Consider the following 8461-nt stretch of genomic DNA (forward strand, 5'->3'; position numbering starts at 1 on the left):
TTGCCCATCACTAATTGCCCTCGAGAAGGTGGTGGTGAGCCATCTTCTTGAACTGCTGCAGTCCGTGTGGTGAAGGTACTCCCGCAGTGCTGTTAGGGAGGGAGTTGCAGGATTCTGACCCAGCGATGATGAAGGATTGGGGATATATGTCCAAGTCAGGATGGTGTGTGACTTGGAGGTGGTTGTGTTCCCATGTGCCTGCTGCCCTTGTCCTTCTAGGTGGTGGAGGTCACGAGCTCGGGAGGTGCTGCCGAAGAAGCCTTTGCAAGTTGCTGCAGTGTATTCTGTAGATAAGACAGACTGCAGCCACAGTGTGCCGGTGGTGGAGGGAGTACTGATAACAGGAATCAAAGAGATAAAATAGCTTTACAAGACTACTTGCTGTGGGGGGTGGGATAAATATGATAATTAAGGGACTCTTTCTGTGAGGGCTTGCTGGAGGCAATAGCAGTAGCACATCCAGTCCCTAGGCAAAGCATCAATAATTCCACCTGTGACTGACAGTGGGACAGGAGCAATCAACTCTCCTCGCTGGCTGAACATCCCACCTCAGTCATAGATCATTAAGCGCATGGCTGAACTCACCAAAGGAAAAAAATCAGTTCCTCCATACCCAGACAGTCTCCATACCCAGACAGTCTCCATACCCAGACGGTCTCCACACCCAGACGGTCTCCACACCCAGATGGTCTCCACACCCAGACGGTCTCCACACCCAGACAGTCTCCATACCCAGACAGCGTCCATACCCAGACAGCGTCCATACCCAGACAGTCTCCACACCCAGACAGCGTCCATACCCAGACAGCGTCCACACCCAGACAGTCTCCACACCCAGACAGTCTCCACACCCAGACAGTCTCCACACCCAGACAGTCTCCACACCCAGACAGTCTCCACACCCAGACAGTCTCCACACCCAGACAGTCTCCATACACAGACAGTGTTCACTGGAGATGTCAGACAATTTCTCCCCCATCCCCCCATTACTCCCATCTTATTTTTCAATGCAGTTCAAACCCCCAGAAGGGTGAAGTTTCTCTAGGGTTGCCAATTCTGGCTGGTGTTCATGGAGATTCTATCACATGACCTCCTCCTTCCAACTGCCCCACCCCTACATCCTCCCCCCCCCCATTGGTGGCCCGACTCGTCCATCCTCGCGACATCCCACCTTCCCACACCAATTGGATAAGCGAACAGACTCTTCATTATCTGATTGGATGATTCTTAACTATCAGTCAAACAGCCCATTCTTTACCATCACCAACATTTGTAAACAAAAGTGTTGCTATTTTTTAATGCCCGTATGATTTTCCTCTCGAGTTACACCCAGCAGTGTCCGGGAGATTAGTCTTCAATTCCTGGAGACTCCAGGGCAATCCTGGTGGGTTGACAGCCCTAAGTTCCTCTCTATAGATCGGTAACCTCAAGAAGGTGGGTTCACTCAGCCTGCGACTTGTACCGAGGTCAAGAGTGGCCACCAACCAAGGTAATATCTGGACCACAGCATCTGAATGGGCCCCTGCCTTGCCCACTACACCCGCTCTATAGCTGCTGCCTCTGTACTGTATATAACATTAGTCATTCTAGAGAACACAAAACCTTGGCTATAGCTGGGATGCTGCATGTAGCAACATAACGGGGCTTGGATCATTCATTGAGAAATTCAAGATTAAATTCAGCAGGAATATGCTAATAGGTGCATGGGGAACAAAACAAAGAAAGAAAAGATTAACAATTAAATTTTTATTTACTATGCAAAAATGTGTGTTGCACACAGCTATCCACAAAAAAAAAGATTCACGGTATGAACTGCTAAATACTTGAAAATCATGAAGAAAATGATTTTTTTTATATACTCGATTCACTTCTGTTCTTAAAAGTTTTACTTATTAATGAAATGCCATGAATGGAATGACTTACTAGTTCTTTAGTAATATGACAGCACCAGGTTTATTTTCATTAAAGATCACCAGACTGAAAGAAAAATGACACGGCTAATTTATATTTAATATCGTTATTCATTATGTAACGGGAGCATCGTAACCTGGCGACAGAGGTCTTCTGTAAACTCAAAGGGGTTAAAAGTTCATCTGTGCCAAACACCGGTTAACGTGCTAACTACCAGTGTGCATGGTGGAATGGGGATTGGAGGCTGATTATTTTATTCGGTGCTAGCTAGTCAATGAACTAGATTTCCACAGACCTTCTGCCAGGTTATGTTGTTACAAGGTGTATAGGAGAGAAGTAAACCTTGATCCATGTTTTATGGGTATCTCCCGTGGGTTTAAAGTACAAAGGGACAATATACTATAGTTATTCTTTGGCAAGTGAATAAACTATGAAATAATATGTTTTCTTTTCTCCACCGATAAGAGAATATGATTCAGTCAGCTCAGGTAACTCCTTGTCAAGTAACAGTTCTTCAAAATTCACTGTTGTCGCAAATAGTTTTAGCAGTAATGCTAGTTTAATAGGAGTGCATTGGTGGGCATTTGGTAAGTAATCTCTGGGAATTGTGTTCAAACATTTTCAAAATCATGAATGGTTTTGATAGAGTAAATAGGGAGAAAGTGTTTCCACTGGCAGGAGGGTCAGTAACCAGAGGACACAGATTTCAGATAATTGGCAAAAGAATCAGGGGAGAGGAGGAGGATTTTTCTAGTTACACAGTGAATTGTTAAAATCTGGAATGCACTGCCTAAAAGGGTGGTGGAAGCAGATTCAGTAGTAACTTTCAAAAGGGAATTGGATATGTACTTGAAAAGGAAAATCTTGCAGGGCTATGGGGAAAGAGCAGGGGGAGTGGGACTAATTGGATAGCATTTTCAAAGAGCCGGCACAGGCATGACGGGTGGAATGGCCTTCTGTGCTGTATGATTCTATTTCGCATAAGTCTGTACTCCTATAAATGCAGGCCAGAACAATAGGGTGAAAGGCTGTGATGTCTTTCTCTAATGGATGCGAGGATCTTGTGAAATGTGTTCCGCCAGCCTCAACCCACCTCCTAGTGATCTAGAGTTAAAGTTGCCTGTGATTTCTACTTCTTCAATTACGCAGACAAGCTATGAGGATTGGCTGGGATTGGGTTGGTCTGGTATTTTACCTTCCCTGTGGTTGTCTTCATTTGTGGTAAGATAGCTGGTAGTGTGAGCAGCAATGGATGTTAGTTTTTCTATCCTTTCCTTTTTTGCATAGCTTTCCATCTCATATGGGAGTATTGGGATGAAGAGCAGCGCTAACTGATCCATCAGGCTTGGCAAGCATTGATAAAACTCACACAAGTAAGGCGAGCACGTTTAGTGGCTGCCAACCCCAAATTGGATTGAGTGCGGAAATCCTTGATTGCCCAGCCTTTTGGAGAGCAGGCACTTCCCATTATAGGGAACATTCACAGCCTGAGATGCTGCCATTTATCTCCTTGTAGCCAGTTGCAAAGTGGGATGGCCCAAAGCTTGGGGATAGGAAGGACATCTTCCAACTCTCGCATTTCATACTGAAGGGAAAAAAAACTTCTGGTCCTACTGTATCTTGACCCATTGAAGGATCAGTACCCTGTTAGCTGTTCAGGATGCTTGTGCGACTGGGTTCTAATGTCCGCTAACCACAGGAGTTTGACGGGAATGTGTAAATTAATTAATTTTATGCCAAAACATCAGAGCAGTCGACTTATTAGGATATCTCCTTGAATGGAAACAGTGGATTTTGGGTAGATTTCCCCATTCATGAGGACATAATAAAACTTAACGGTGTGATGGGAGAGGTTGTGCACAATATGGCAGCTCTCAGGCCGTGCCTAACCAGCAGATATAAAACAGAGCCACAGGTTACTTGAAGATACTGATGCCTATAAAGAGATTAACCCCTTTCAGGCAACTCTAGATTGTACTTCCCCTTTGAACACTGAAGGGCTCTGGAAGTGCCTCTTCATGTACCTCAGCATGTCATACCCAAAGTGACTCCAGTCGGGCTTGCTACAGGTACCTAGTATCACTGCCCAGAGCCGATAGAATAGGATGTAAATTGCACTTCTAAAAACTCAGCTTTAAAGAAAAAAAAGAAAGGGGGAGAAATTGGGTGGAGCCGCAAACGGGGCGCCAAGCTCGCCTGGGCACCGGATTTAGCGCAGCGTTTGGAGCAGTAGCGACCGCTGGAAATTCAGCTTGAGCGCCCCAAGAGGGACACAGGGCGAGGCTCGAGGCACTCCGCGTCCCTCTTAGGGCGCTGAAACTGAATATTGCAGTACAACGCGCTGCGGCACAGCGCGCTGCGGTACTGCAGGCCTTCCTCCCATTCTTAAGGGGGAGGGGCCTGCACCAGCACGATCAGAGATCGCGAGTGCCGGCAAAAGAGCCCGGCAACGAGGAGAAGTGCCGGGCTCTCGGAAAAGAGCCGGCAATGCCGCGGGGGGCGATCAGGAGGCCGCCGAAAAAACAGCCGCCCCGCACCTCCACCTTAATTTGCGCCACTGCCACCACAGGAAGGCCCCGTGAACCGGGCGCCATTTGCGAACGGTGCTACAGAAGCGGTCGCTGCCAAATATCGCGATCGGGGCGCTGCGCACACCGATGACGTCATCGGAGGCGGTGCAGCGCAACAGGTTAACGCCGCCATTAGCGCCCCAGCTAAATATCGCGGGAGGCGCGGCCAGTGGCGCTAAAGCCACTGAGTGCCCTCTTTAGGCGCTAACCGGTGGCGCAGCCCACCGAATTTCTAGGCCAAAGACTTGCATTTATATAGCGCCTTTCACAACCTCAAGACGTTCCAAAGCACTTTACAGTCAATGAAGTACTTTTTGAAGTGCAGTCACTGTTGTAATGTAAGAAACGCGGCAGCCAGTTTGCACACAGCAAGGTCATTCTTAAGTGCTGGTTGAAGAATAAATATTGGCCAAGACACCAGGGAGATCTCCCCTGCTGTTCTTCGAAATAGTACCGTTGGATCGTTTACGTCCACCTGAGAGAGCAGACGGGGCCTCGGTTTAATGTCTCATCTAAAAGACAGCACCTCAGGCAGTGCAGCTGTCAGTACTGCACTGGAGCTTAGAGAGAGATGCAGAACATGAATTGGGCTGGGCTGAGAAAACGTGAAAGTTTGTGACTTGTCGAATATCTAACATTCCAAAATACTTCGCCCTCTAGAACTCAGACAGTACAACCAGGACTTATAATGGTATTCACAATGGAGGGCAACTACAAATGAGAGGGACTGAGGACCACGGTAGCTATTAGTGGTACAGCATTAGATTTGGATTGTTGGGCAGCCCACTACCCTTGGTAGTAGAATGTTGGATTCCCATTCAGAGGGCTTAGGTCTGATAGCTGTCGTGGTAGAGCGTTGAACTCTTCAGCTTCTGAGGGAACACCACCCATGTCTCCTGATGTAAGAAAGAAAGACTTACATTTATATTTATGTAGGCTTACAGTGGCTAACTGCCAGCCTGCCTTAATGTTGCAGGTTGTGCGTGATTGACTCTCCTGAGTTTAAAACATCCATCATCTCCATTTCTAATACAGGAATTCCCTAAATAACTCGCATCCAGTTTCCGCAGGGTCGGAAGGCTTCAGCTGCACATCAACCATGCCACAGTGAGCAGAGATTTCCCAAGTCCGTGGATTGGTGACACGAATGCTTGATTTTGTTCTATTGGTTTTAGTGCGTGTGATTCACTGGGAGAGGATTTTCCTCTTTGTTTTTCCTTTATAGCCCTGTGAATTGGGCACATTAAAATCTTAGAGCAAGTTGAATAGATCATTAGCAAAATCGCAAGTCAACAGTGGTCTGTTAGTTGGTTACAATTCCTACTATAGTCAGCCTGATTTTTCTGACCTTTTTACGTTTAAAGATAATTTAATTGAGATTTTAATTATGGCATTGATTTGCAGCAATGTTCATTTGCTATAAGGCAGGGTTTGAGGAGTTAAGCGCAGTATGCTCTGACTTACGGTATTACAGTGATGATTTCATAGGAGAAAAGGCAAATACAAGCCACAATCCTCAAGGGCCCGAGGTAAAGTTCTTATAATGGAAGTAGATCATTACTTTCGCATAATCCGTGAACATGCCTGCAAATTATTTTATTAAATATTTGAAGCAGAGGAAGATGCGGGGCTATGGGGAGAGAGCAGGGCAGTCGGATTATTAGTTTTGGATTGCTCGAGCCAATAACCATCACAGATATGTTGGACTGAGTAGCCTCCTTTTCTGCTACGTTCAGATTTTTTTTAAATTCATTTATGGGATGTGGGCGTCGCTGGCAAGGCCAGCATTTATTGCCCAATCCCAAAAGATTTAGTCCCACCATTTCAAAAATGGGATTATGGATGAGTTGGTAGCTTAATTACTGCAGGATTGCAATCTCCAACTAATTGGTTACAGCTGGCTTTTAATACTGGACCTGCCTGCCACTCCCAATCCACCACAGTTTGAGATGGTTCTCATTAATACTCCGTTATCTCTGGGAGGTAACTTGCCTCCTTCCCCAGTGCCCCTGACAAATGTTCTCCTGTGGCGACACGCCACCACTGGACACAATCCGATCACGGCGGTACGGACAGTTTAAGCAGACGCCCCCAACCGGGGGCCCTTTCCTCCAGCAACTTGTTTCCCACAGGGACAGGCTGCCGGGAGCACTTCCTGTCTGGGGAGTATTTAAGTCAGGCGCGGGCTCTTCCAGTTCCTGTTTTGCCATGAGGCTGAAATAAAAAGCTGTTCTGTTTTACTAGCTCTGGTCTCGACTCCCACGTTTGCCGCGGTTTCTCAACACTGGTGACCCCGACGCTCAGGACGAATCCTAAGCTAGCATGGCGGATACAAACGCAGTCACGGTTAAATTACCAGACTTTTGGGAAAACTTGGCCGAAGCCTGGTTCGTTCAAGCCGAGTCCAGATTCCGGCTGAAAGGCATCACAGGCGACACCACGAAGTACGACTACCTCGTCTCCTTGCTCACGTACGCTACCGTCCCCAAAGTTTGGGCAGCGCTGCAGGACCCACCACAGACTGGCAAGTACGAACATCTGAAGGCTGCGCTCCTTAAAAAATTTCAAACGTCCTCTTACCAGCGCCACTGCCAACTCCTTGACCTCCCCGGTCTCGGTGACGCTTCACCATCAGACCTGCTTTCCCACATGCTGTCCCTCGCGGACGACAAGCCCCCCGGCGCCCTCTTTCGCACGCTTTTCATTCGGCAGCTTCCCGCCAGCATCCGCCCGCTCATTGTGGAGTCCGGCTCCACGGACCTGAATGACATAGCAGAAAAGGCCGACCGGCTGCTCTCTGCACAGTCCACGCGCGACGTCACGCCCGACCTCGCGGCAACGACCACGCGGTCTCCCCGGCCCACCAGGCCCGCCCGCCCTGCCACTCCGGGCCGCTATTACTACCACACCCGTTTTGGCACTAAGGCCCAACGCTGCACGCCACCGTGTACCTTCAATTCCCCCACCGCACCGGCCCCCGCGATGGCCGTGGGGCAAAAGGGGCCTCTACTGTACGTCACTGACGACAGAACCAACCGCCGATTTCTGTGCGACACAGGGGCCCAGCACAGCATCACCCCCGCCTCCACCCTCGAAATCCAACGCGGCACACGAGGTATCACGCTGGCCGCCGCCAATGGCTCGGACATCCGCACATATGGCACCCGCATGGTCACGCTCGACCTCGCGGGCCGCCGCTACCGCTGGGAGTTCCTCACCGCCGAGGTCCTCTGCCCACTCATCGGTGCCGACTTCCTACGCGCCCACGGCCTCCTTGTCAACATTCCGAGGCACCGCCTCGTCGACGCCAACACTATGGCCACCATCCCCGGCGCCTTTACCCCGGACCGTTCAGCCGGCCTGACGACCTACTGCCTCGCCAGGGCCGTGGACGACTACTCGGCACTCCTAGCCGAGTTTCCCGCCCTCACCAACCCGACCTTTTCGGCCAAAGCCGCCAAACACGGGGTGGAGCACTATATCCCCACCACCGGCCCTCCAGTTTCTGCCCACGCCCGCAGGCTCAACCCGGCCAAGCTGGAAATCGCGCGGGCCGAGTTCACCACCATGGAACAACTCGGCATCATCCGCCGCTCCAGCAGCCCCTGGGCCTCGCCCCTCCACATCGCCCCTAAGCCTGGCGGAGGCTGGCGCCCTTGTGGGGACTACCGCCGCCTTAACGACACCACCACCCCCGACCGATACCCGGTGCCTCACATCCAGGACTTCTCGGCCCGACTGGCCGGACGAACCGTCTTTTCCAAAGTCGACCTGGTGCGCGGTTACCACCAAGTCCCCGTACACCCCGCGGACATCCCCAAAACGGCCATCATCTCCCCATTCGGCCTGCTCGAGTTCCTGAGGATGCCCTTCGGCCTCAAGAATGCAGCCCAGGCTTTCCAGCGCCTTATGGACTCGGTCCTGCGGGACCTGAACTTCCTATTCGTCTATCTAGACGACATTCTCGTGGCCAGCTCCTC

Source organism: Somniosus microcephalus, chromosome 4 (genome assembly GCF_052327205.1).
Source record: "Somniosus microcephalus isolate GS21.2 chromosome 4, FLI_Smic_1.0, whole genome shotgun sequence".
NCBI classification, from domain to species: Eukaryota; Metazoa; Chordata; class Chondrichthyes; order Squaliformes; family Somniosidae; genus Somniosus; species Somniosus microcephalus.